Source organism: Calliphora vicina, chromosome X, assembly GCF_958450345.1.
Source record: "Calliphora vicina chromosome X, idCalVici1.1, whole genome shotgun sequence".
Classification (NCBI taxonomy): domain Eukaryota; kingdom Metazoa; phylum Arthropoda; class Insecta; order Diptera; family Calliphoridae; genus Calliphora; species Calliphora vicina.
This window is the reverse complement of record NC_088785.1, coordinates 1082660-1095237: the sequence shown is the minus strand read 5'-3', so window position 1 is coordinate 1095237 and position 12578 is coordinate 1082660. Positions and strand designations below refer to the sequence as shown.

The 12578-nt window shown below is 30.7% G+C and overlaps 1 protein-coding gene across 1 annotated transcript in view; it reads left to right on the top strand.

The window, feature by feature from the left end:
* The window catches only part of LOC135962777 (glutamate receptor ionotropic, kainate 2-like), a 290464-nt gene that overhangs the window by 184989 nt on the left and 92897 nt on the right, over positions 1-12578 (top strand). The window lies entirely within an intron of this gene.

Below are 12578 nucleotides of genomic sequence, written 5' to 3'. Positions count from 1 at the left end.
TTCTAATGAGATATAAAAAACAAAAATTGGTCATTAATGTATCTCAGGTAACGAATTTTTAATAACTTTAACATTTTTTGACCAATTTCTGTTTTTTATGTCTCATTAGAACGACAATTACGTACACATTTCTATTCTTTTAAATTAAATTGCAAAAGTAATTTTTTAATGCCAAAATTTTTACAAAAACTGAAAAAAGCATTTTTCCCCTTGTAAATGCATCTTTTTTATTAATGAATACTTGTAAAAATGGTAACTCCCCAGCAAAAACTTTGCTTACAAATAAGCCGAAAAATAAGGGGAATTTAACGATTACTTATATACTTATTTTTGTTCGCGATGTCCCAAAAGTAAGCTATATTTTTGGCCGGAAATAAGTTGTTTTGTTAGTAGAGTTATTTATAGAATTTTGTATTTGCAAACAAAAAATAAGTCGCAGCCGAGAGTCGAACCAAGAACTATCTGTTTGCTAGTCTGCTGTTCTACTCACTACACCACTGCTTAGTTATTTTATTCCAAATTTTGAGAAGTTTGACCTTCACGATTTAAGGTTTATGTGGACTATAATATTCTGAATAGGTTTTACTTGAAATTCATAACAGTAAGGATATAGAGCTCATTCGCCAAAAAATGGCCAAATAATTGGTTTTTCTCGAAAAATTTAAATCGCAGGTACGGAAAAACTACAAGAGATATTTTCATAATTTTATAACACTTTTATTCTCTATTATATTCTCTCATGATCAAAAAATTCTGAAATTTGTTTAACACAATTTTTAAAAATTTGAAAATGGAGTTTTGAAACTGCCGTTAATAAAATTTATTTTTTTGGTCGTACCTGCGAGTAGGTTAACGGAATCCTACGATTTATACGGAATAAAACGTCGAACACCTGTCTTCGGGACTGAACTCAAGGGATTTAGAATTCGGTATTTAAGCCCTCAACAAGAAATAATGAAAACACTTCCCAAGCGCAAGATGACCTTAACAAACTTCATGAATTCGTACGCAGCCGAATAAAAATTACCAGTGACAAAATAAAAGCCAGATACGACCTAGCTCCGAATTCTTAAGGATTTAACGAAGACCAGCTTGTACTGCTGTATAACCCACAACGTAAGCAAGGATTATCTCCCAAACTACAAACCCATTGGGATAGACCATACAAGGTGATTAATAAATTAAACGACTTGGAGTACAGAATACAAATGAATGAAGCTTTGAGTTGAACATTGTTTGTAAGTATGGTAACACTAAATGATTAATGATTAACATCGAAAGCTCTAGAATTCGAATATTCTAGTTTGAAGATCATTGTAGAAATAGAGCTTTCTACAGCGTACATATATACATTGGCCATACTTGTAAAGTGAGTATATTTCTGTGAATTTATAAACGTGTATAAAAACATTGAGTGACTATTTAAAACTGTTGTTTAAATAAATAAAGAGTGATTACAAATTTTAAACTACTAAATTGCTTTTTTTTTGCAATCAAAAGTATCCGGTTTATTTAAAACAAATAAACCCCTGTTTTAAAAAAATAAAAACGTAACCATATGTATGTAATATAGTAATTTAAAACAAGTAACAGAGCTATATTCGGCTGTGCCGAATCGTATATAGCCTTCACCAAAAATTAAAAATATTTTTCGTAATTTTGGCCCATTGCTGGTCCGCATTAATATGGCGACATATACGTCATTGGAGCGGTTTTTGAAATTTCTATGATTAGATTTCAATATTGTCTATACTAGGACATAATAACCCAGATTATTGCAAACATTGGTCAAAAATCGAGGTAGTCGCTATTTATACCCTACACCACCATAGTGGGGAGGGTGTAATGATTGGTCCATAATTAGTCATAGCCACCATATAAGACCCACTTACGAAAATCACTTTAACGTACATAAATCTCCTAAAAATGTTGGTATACACATAAAATTCAACATAAATAACTATAATATAGACATAAATCACACGACCGAATTTCATTGTGGTCGGTCCATAATTGGTCATAGCTCCCATATAAGGCCCACTTCCGAAAATAACTTTATCGAGTATAAATTTCTTAAAAATTCAATACAAATAACTTTCATATAGACATAAATAACACAACCAAATTTCATGGCGATCGGTCCATAATTAGTCATAGCTCCCATATAAGGCCAACAAATCTTTAAAAAATATCTTTAATGATCATAAATCTCTTAAAAATGTTGGTGAACAAAAATGTATCAACACTGGCTGCATCGATGCCCCAACACCATCTACCATTTAATAAACTGCAGCTAACTTCGCAGGAAGAAAAGAAGAAAGCGAACAAAACAACTAGCAAACAACATTCAAAAAGAAGAAAGTAGCAGCCGAAGTAGCAGAAAAACCCCAATAATTCCAAAACCCTTGTGAAATTAATTAACTAAACTGAATCTATTTTAACACATACAAATTAAAAGATACTTAACCTAGTGTTTATAAAACAATAAATAAAAAATAAATAGTTAAAATTTATAAATAATAAATAAATAAAACCCTTAACCCAAAATCTATATACTTATGTGCATATATGGGGGATTTCATGTCAAGTGAACCAACTTTTGAAATCGATGTCTTCCGATCGGGATGAAATTTGCACCAAGGTTAGCTCTATTGGATAGTAACTCAGACACAATTTTTCAACAACATCGGTCGAGAACTCTCTGAGTTATAGGGGGTAAAATTTTGACAATTTGGTCAAACAGGGGTTTTTTCTTATCCATGTAACTTATTACCTATTGTTCTTAGCAAAATGTGTTCCAAATAGTATAGATAGCTATTTCTTCGATCTTTCGAAAAAAAATATTTAAAAAAAAAAATAAAAAATTTTTAATATTTTTTTTCCGAAATCAAAAACTTTTTTGACTTTTTTTTAAAATACGCTATTTTTTTATTTTTTTTTTTTTCTTAAAATAAAGTTTAGATATTTTCCTTGAACACCTACTTGGTCGCTTAGTGGGATGCGAGTGGGATATCTATCAAAATAAATATTTTGTAACTCAAAACATAAAATTTTTGACTTTTTTTGCAAAATCAAAAACTTTGTTGACTTTTTTTTTCCAAAATGGACCCTTTTTTAATCTTTTTTTTTAGGTCAAACAAAAGCTTAGATATTATCCTTGAAGACCCTTTTGGTCGCTTAGTGGGATGCGAGTGGGATATCTATCAAAATAAATATTTTTTAACTCAAGACTTACAATTTTTGACTTTTTTTTTTGCAAATACGATTTTTTTTCCAAATGGGCCCTTTTTTTAAAATTTTTTTTGTAGTCAAAAGAAAGCTTAGGTCCATTCCTTTAAGATATTTTTAGTCCCTTAGTGGGATGCGAGTAGGATATCTATCAAAATAAATATTTTGTAACGCAAGACATACAATTTTTTAATTTTTTTTTGCAAAATCAAAATTTTTTTCCAATATGGGCCCTTTTTTAATTTTTTTTTTTTGCTCAAAAGAAAGCCTAGGTCCATTCCTTTAAGATATTTTTAGTCCCTTAGTGGGATGCGAGTGGGATATCTATCAAAATAAATATTTTGTAACGCAAGACATACAATTTTTTAATTTTTTTTTGCAAAATCGAAATTTTTTTCCAATATGGGCCCTTTTTTAATTTTTTTTTTTGCTCAAAAGAAAGCCTAGGTCCATTCCTTTAAGATATTTTTAGTCCCTTAGTGGGATGCGAGTGGGATATCTATCAAAATAAATATTTTGTAACGCAAGACATACAATTTTTTAATTTTTTTTTGCAAAATCGAAATTTTTTTCCAATATGGGACTTTTTTTTAAAAATTTTTTTTGCTCAAAAGAAAGCTTAGGTCTTTTCCTTTAAGACCTATTTTGTCACTTAGGAAGATGTGAGTAGGATATCTATTAAAATAAAAATGTTGTAACTCAAGACATTCAATTATTGACTTTTTTTTTGCAAATTCGAATTTTTTTTCAAAATGGGCCCTTTTTTAAAAATTTTTTTTTAGTCAAAAGAAAGCTTAGGTCCATTCCTTTAAGATATTTTAGGTCCCTTAGTGGGATACGAGTGGGATATCTATCAAAATAAATATTTTGTAACTCAAGATATACAATTTTTGATTTTTTGGCAAAATCAAAAACTTTTTTTACTTTTTTTTAAAATGGGCCCTTTTTGTAATTTTTTTTTTTGCTATAAAGAAAGCTTAGGCCTATTCCTTTAAGATGGTTTTGATCGCTTAGTGGGATGCGAGTGGGATATATATCAAAATAAATGTTTTGTAACTCAAGACATACAATTTTTGTGTTAAAACATTTATTTTGATAGATATCCCACTCGCATCCCACTAAGGGACTAAAAATATCTTAAAGGAATGGACCTAGGCTTTCTTTTGAGCAAAAAAAAAAATTAAAAAAGGGCCCATATTGGAAAAAAATTTTGATTTTGCAAAAAAAAATTAAAAAATTGTATGTCTTGCGTTACAAAATATTTATTTTGATAGATATCCTACTCGCATCCCACTAAGGGACTAAAAATATCTTAAAGGAATGGACCTAAGCTTTCTTTTGACTACAAAAAAAATTTTAAAAAAAGGGCCCATTTGGAAAAAAAATCGTATTTGCAAAAAAAAAAGTCAAAAATTGTAAGTCTTGAGTTAAAAAATATTTATTTTGATAGATATCCCACTCGCATCCCACTAAGCGACCAAAAGGGTCTTCAAGGATAATATCTAAGCTTTTGTTTGACCTAAAAAAAAGATTAAAAAAGGGTCCATTTTGAAAAAAAAAGTCAACAAAGTTTTTGATTTTGCAAAAAAAGTCAAAAATTTTATGTTTTGAGTTACAAAATATTTATTTTGATAGATATCCCACTCGCATCCCACTAAGCGACCAAGTAGGTGTTCAAGGAAAATATCTAAACTTTATTTTAAGAAAAAAAAAAAAATAAAAAAAAATAGCGTATTTTAAAAAAAAGTCAAAAAAGTTTTTGATTTCGGAAAAAAAATATTAAAAATTTTTTATTTTTTTTTTTAAATATTTTTTTTCGAAAGATCGAAGAAATAGCTATCTATACTATTTGGAACACATTTTGCTAAGAACAATAGGTAATAAGTTACATGGATAAGAAAAAACCCCTGTTTGACCAAATTGTCAAAATTTTACCCCCTATAACTCAGAGAGTTCTCGACCGATGTTGTTGAAAAATTGTGTCTGAGTTAGTATCCAATAGAGCTAACCTTGGTGCAAATTTCATCCCGATCGGAAGACATCGATTTCAAAAGTTGGTTCACTTGACATGAAATCCCCCATATATATATACTATTGGGGTATTCACACGGTGTCCTATCAAGTCATATTGTCATAAAGTACTAAAATTTTACAATAGTTTTAAAAAATTTTTGTTGTGCTTCAAAGAAAAAAGTCATAAAATAATAAGACCTTTTATACTGTGTTTATTGTTTTGTCATAACTAAACAGTGTAAATCTAAGTCGAAAGGGAAAAACTCTTCATCGAGCCGGTGATAATATTTAGAAGTAGCCTCATTGAGACATTTAAAAAAAGTAAGAAACTGTTGTTTGAGTACTTTAGCTGACTGGCAGCCACCAAACGTATTTAAAATAACCGCCGTCAGAAAAATTTGCCGGCTTAGTCACCGACAATAGCTGTTTATGTTTATGTAGGTACTTAAACTATTTATTTTGTGGGAAGAAATTTTTATACCCTTCAGCTTCGTGAGAAGGGTATATATAAGTTTGTCATTCCGTTTGTAATTTCTACATTTTTCATTTCCGACCCTATAAAGTATATATATTCTGGATCCTTATAGATAGCGGAGTCGATTAAGCCATGTCCGTCTGTCTGTCTGTCTGTCTGTCTGTCTGTCTGTCTGTCTGTCTGTCTGTCCGTCTGTCTGTCTGTTGAAATCAGTTTTCTGAAGACCCCAGATATCTTCGGGATCCAAATCTTCAATAATTCTGTCAGACATGCTTTCGAGAATTTTGCTATTTAAAATCAGCAAAATCGGTCCACAAATGGCTGAGATATGAGGAAAAAACCAAGACAACCTCGATTTTTGACCTATTTTTTTACCTATATCTGGATTACTAAAACATTAATATAGACAATATGGATATCTAATGATAGATATTTCAAAGACATTTGTAACGACGTATATAAGACCATAGAAAGTTGGACCTACAATGGGTCAAAATCGGGAAAAAATTTTGAACCAGATTTTTTTTTTTTTTTTAAAAAATAATTAAAAAACAAAATTTTTTAAAAATTTTTAAAAAAAAAAATTTTAAAATTTAAAAAAAAAAATTTTTTAAATTTAAAAAAAAAAAAATTTTAAATTTAAAAAAAAAAAAAATTAAATTTAAAAAAAAAAAATTTTAAATTTAAATAACAAACAAAAAAAAAATTTTTTTTCCAAAAAATTCAAAAAACAACTGTAAAAAAAATTAAATTTTGTTTACCTAAAAATATTTAAAATTTTGAAGTATAATTTGGTGAAGGGTATTTAAGATTCGGCACAGCAGAATATAGCACTATTACTTGTTTAATATATTTTTTTAAAAATGGATGGTTTAGTAGATTCTCAGGTAAGATTTTATTTACTTTATTATTAAGTTTATTTAAATTACATTTTTTTTATTTAAGCCAAAATGTAAACATGTGCGCACCAACCCCACAAAGAAATGGAATTTGGAAGAAGAGAAGTCCATAATAGAATATTTGATGGCGAATCGTGAGTTAGAGGTTTGTATTATGTTTTAATTAAATAATCATGATACTAATGTTATTATTTGTAGAAGCCAACAGCTCAGGTTTATTATAAACGATTTTCGGCGGAGTCAAATGATGAAGTAGATTGGAAGCTTGTCCGATCTAAAGTCCGGAATATGCGTACCAGCTATAACAAAGCCAAAGCTTGGGAGGGATCAACCGGGGCAGGCACCATGGACGGCGAAACCATGAAAGGTATTACTTAAACTAAAAATTATATGTATTTATCTGTTTTTAACATTTCCACTTTTATTTTAGCGGCGTTAATAAAAATGTGCATATTTTTTTATGAGCTGGATGATATTTTTGGGACCAGGATAGTGGAGAACGCTGTAATTGATGAAAGCCTACCTACCTATTTTGGAAATGCAGTCAGAAATGCTGAGTTTTAAAAAAGAAAGAGCCGAAAAAGAATATAATTTAAAGGAAAAAGAAATTACAATAAAGGAAAGAGAAATAGAGCTGCGTGAAAAGGAAATTAAAAGCAACGAGCTTATTAAAGTAATGGAGTTGGAAATGAAAGAGAGGTTAGCAATGGAGGAGCTAAAGCTGAAATATAAATAATAAGTCCACAGATATAAATAAAAAGTCCACAGATATGCAATTGCGTGCTAAAAAAATATCAAAACTCTACCTAATATATAAAAAACTACTAAGTACAAACTTTGTGAATATTAATTTTTTTTGTTTTGTATATATATGTATATATTTTTTATTTATATGAATTACTGTTTTTTTTTGTTTTTATTTATAATTTAAATTGAAATACATAAATCAAATATTTTGGTTTTGTTTTGAGAGTTTAAACAAATTTTTGCGTCATGTACGCTACCTGGATAACCGATTGTTAGTTGTCTTATTCGTAATTTGTAGTCACAAACTGCTTGAACTTTAACGGCATATTGACGTTTTCGCGAAAAAATAGTTCGTGCTCTTTGACAGGTGCTTCAGATAATTTTATTTCAGAGCCGTTTATATACGCTACGCAACCAGGCATTTCGTCTTTAGTTGCGAACAAAATTTGTTGTCTTTCTTCTGCATTAGACCAGTTTAAGAATGTGTCTTTCATATTTAAAATTGCTTTAAAAACAAGCTTTGTGACCTTTTGAATTGTGCCTCCGTCACACACTCCAAAGAGGGTAGCTACTTTGCGTGTTGAAAGTCCATCGCCTGAGGATCCTAACAGAAAAAGTACGATTTTTAACTGCATATCAATTGGAAGCTGTGCTGTTTTTGGACTTGTGTTAAATACATCATCGTCTTTAATCAATTTCAGTATATGCACAAATTCCTCCGGTCGAACCCTAATCATTTGATTAGGGTCGTCAAACTTTGTTAATACGTTTTGGTGCCACTTATTGGATTTTGGAACTCCAAGGTGGATGCTTCTGCGGTTTGTGAGCAAACTAGCGACGTTTGATAAGAACATTTTATTTATATGTTCTTCATCGTCATCATCACCTTGAAAAAAATGTATTTACTTGAATGTAAACTTGTAATTATATTTTTATTTACTTGAATCAGCCATTACAACGTCCAATATGTATTTTTCGCACAAACCGGCTATTATTTCAGATTTTTTACTTGTTTTTGTCATTTTTTATTAAAAATATTTGTAATTGTTTATAATTGTTTTTTTCTTTTATCAGCTGACTCAAATTTGAAACAGCACACTAACTTATGAGGGTTGCTCCCAGCAGTCAAATTTGTTCGTGTTATTATTTTATGACATACGACTTTATGACTACCGTGTGAATACCCCATATATATTTAAAAGTTCAATAAACATACGAATTATAACGTTGTTGCAAATACACATACAGTAGCCCAAGAAAGTCTACATACAGGAAAAATTATTATGTTACTTTAATTTAAAGAATTTTTTTTATTTTTTTTTATGAGATATATAATAATACATGTCTTATGTCGATTTTAGCAAAAAAAATTCAAATAACGCCCAAAAGTTCACCGTTATTAGAGTTATTGATTCTGAGTAAAATATCGAAAAATTTATTCTCGGTCACGCCTACTTTTAGGTGGGCGGGGCTATTAAGTTTCATAATATTAGCTTTCACCGAAGGAAATTTAATTTGAATTCCTGTATGTAGACTTTATTGGGCTACTGTACATGTTTTTTATTTATTTTATACACCGCAAAACATTTACCCCTAAACCCGTTTAAACATTGGTCCAATCGAACCGTCAAAGTAATAAATAATAAAAAATATATACAGTCCACTAATAAAACAATACATAAATACACAAAAAATAAATTAGATCTACAAAAAACATAGTGATCTGCTAAAACATTTAAAAGAAAAAGTGTGCAAAAAAAATTACAAAACAAACAGAAAATACCCACCCTTAAAATAAAATTATGTAATAAATATTATAAACAATCAGAACATAAACAAAAAGTTTAAAATTCAAGAAACAATTAAATAAACAAACCAAATTCTAAAACAACACAAAACTTTAAAACCAGTTTTTAAACACAACACTCAACATTACACTAAAAGAACAAAGTGACAGTGAAACCAAAAGCTCTGTTGCCAAAATTGTTATTGATTTAAATTGCTTATATATATTTATACCCTTCACCATGAGTGGCAAGGGTATATATAAGTTTGTCATTCCGTTTGTAATTTCCACATTTTTCATTTGCGACCCCATAAAGTATTTATATTCTATATCGTTATAGATAGCGGAATCGATATAGCCATGTCCGTCTGTGTGTTGAAATCAACTTTCCGAAGCCCCCAAATAACTTACATACACGATTCATACATCAATATCTCCGAAATTCTTTCGGCTCGGTCGCTATTTAAAATCGGTCCACAAATGGCTGAGATATAAGGAAAAAACTAGGACAACCTCGATTTTTGACCTATATCTGGATTACTAAGTCATTAATATAGACAATATGGATATCTAATGATAGATATTTCAAAAACCTTTGCAACGACGTATATAAGACCATAGTAAGTTGGACATACAATGGGTCAAAATCGGAAAAAAAATATTTTTTAACCCGATTTTTTTTTTCATCAAAATTTTTTTTTTGTCATAAATTCTTTTTCCAAAAAAATTAATTAAAGACATTTAAAAAAAAAAATTTTTAAAAACAATTTGGAAAAAAAAATTTTTTAAAAAATTTTAAAACATTAAAAAAAATTTCGATTTTGTTTAAATAAAACTATTAAAAAAAAAAATTTGTTTAAGTGTAATTTGGTGAAGGGTATATAAGATTCGGCACAGCCGAATTAATTGCTGGTACACATTACCCATATCAACTATTTCTCTAAAATTTCTACCTTGTACCCTTATTATTTGAGTTGAAAACCTCACCCTATCTGCAATCCAATATCAAAAAGCGAATTAGAAGAAGTATGGAATAAAATTAGCACCCGGTATGAATGGATTCGCGAATCTGAACTGATGGATGACCCTGAGAAAGCTGCTACCATCAACATAGATGAACTCACACGAAAATACGCCAAAGCCAAGTCTCTCTTCAGATCTTGAATTATTTCCATTGACGCAGCATTAGCAGATGCAACCCGACGGGAAGCCATACAAAATTCTCCTCCTACCCCTTCTACTCCCACAACCCACCCTATAGCTAACTCTTCATTTAGTGTTCCACCCTGCGATATGCAAGAATTTGATGGCGATTATAAATGCTGGACGTCTTTTAGAGACATTTATGGTAATAACCCTCGCCTAAGTGGAGTAGAAAAGTTGTTTTACTTAAAACAAAAGACCCGGGGGAGGCTAAAGAAATAGTTGATAGTGCACCCCTAACAAACGATGGTTTTGTTATCGCTTGGACACAGCTAACTTCTCAATATGAGAATAAACGTATGCAGGTCAATGCTCAACTGAAAACCCTATTCAGTCTACCCTTAGTTGATGTTCAATGCGGTTATGCCATACGTAAATTGCAAAGAATGGTTAATACTTGTATTTCCAATCTGAATACCCTGGACATAGATACCGACAATTGGGATCCAATATTCGTTTATCTCTGTTCATGCAAATTACCCAAAGAAACCCTGGAAGATTTCGAAAGAACCCTAAGAGACAGTTCCAACATACCATTTTGGACTGAAATGAATATATTTTTAACAAATAAATACAAAGGTCTTGAATCCGTTAGTGATATCAAAGATTCTAACCCATACCCAAAGACTAAATATAGATCAGAAAATACGAATCAGAATCAACGAAAGGGCAATACGAAGACGATACCCGTGACAAGAGAAAGCCTCAACCCAAACAAAATCTCTCCTACCCTACCCAAACTTTACACACCAATAAGCCTAATGGCTCAATATGTACGCTTTGTAATGCTACACACACTTTGAGAGATTGTCCATCATTTATTTCAATGGAAGTAAATGACCGGATAAATTTTGTTAAAAACAATGGATGTTGTTATAATTGTTTGGCTATATCTCATGGTGTCAAGTAATGCACTAGTTCATTCACTTGTAAATTTTATGTAGGTAAACATAACACATTACTTCACAGACCCAATCAAAACACGAGTTTGAACCCTAACCACACAGATTAATAGCCTTCGGTGTCATCTCAGAACTCTCCACAATCGTTTTCTACCCTAACCCATTAAATTGAAACATTATTGGACGATAGAAAGAAACTACTGGGAACAGCAGTTTTAAATATTGAATTTGATGGTTCTCTATTTCCAGCACGAGCACTTATAGACCCAGCATCTGATTTCTCGTTTATTTCTGATCAGTTTAGACATAGATTACGTTTACCCACCTAACCCATAAGAGCTGAAATATCAGGTTTGAACGATGTTGTATCAGCTCGTTCAAACCAAATATGTGAAGTTAAGTTAGTCCAATACCCAAAAAGATTTTAGTTTAGAAATCCAATCGATACTGATCGAAACGCTAACTAGAACGTTACCCACCCAAAACATAAACCCAAATATCATTAAAGATTTAAAAAATATTCAGTTAGCAGATCCAAAGTTTTACGAAAGTAGACCTATCGACCTTATAATAGGTAGAGATTTCTACCCACAGATCATAAAATCTGGTGTTAAGAATAATATTCTTAACACACTTTTAGCTCAAGATACCAAATTTGGCTGCATCTTGACAGGACCTGTTGAAGAGACTCGCCATACTCGAACCCAAAACCCAAAGAGTAGTTTCATATTTCAGCTCAGTTATCCAGCATTAAAGTTCAACTAAAGAACGCTGTAAGTCTGTTGAAGAAACTAAATGTGATGAGATTTTCACAAAAACTACCCAAAATATACCCGATGCGCGTTATCAAGAGCTTCGTACCCGTAAAATAAAATTGAAAGACTGTCGCCATAAGGCAAGGTCAGAATATTTACGAAAATAGAAGAATGACATAAAAAACTCAAGAACAAGGGAAGAAACTGATAACGTGCTTCAAGAATGTGTTGATCTATGTCACACGAAACCCACCCAATTTAATTTTTCAACGCTACAATAAATAAAGAATACCCAAGAGAGTTACGTAAAGGATGTAAGTGGAAATACCCTACGAAAGAGATTCACATAAATTATTTAGCTCCCAAGACAACCCACAGCCGATAGAATGGACACATGTGATAAAACACAATCTCTTAACGTTAACATAATTTACTCACCCATTATTAACCCGTACCCATAACCCTTCACACTAACATTTTGTAACTCTAAATTAACCCTTACCCTAACACTCTATCTAACTCAATCATGACAGACTTTAATAGTTTGATTTTTCTTCATACAGAATATGA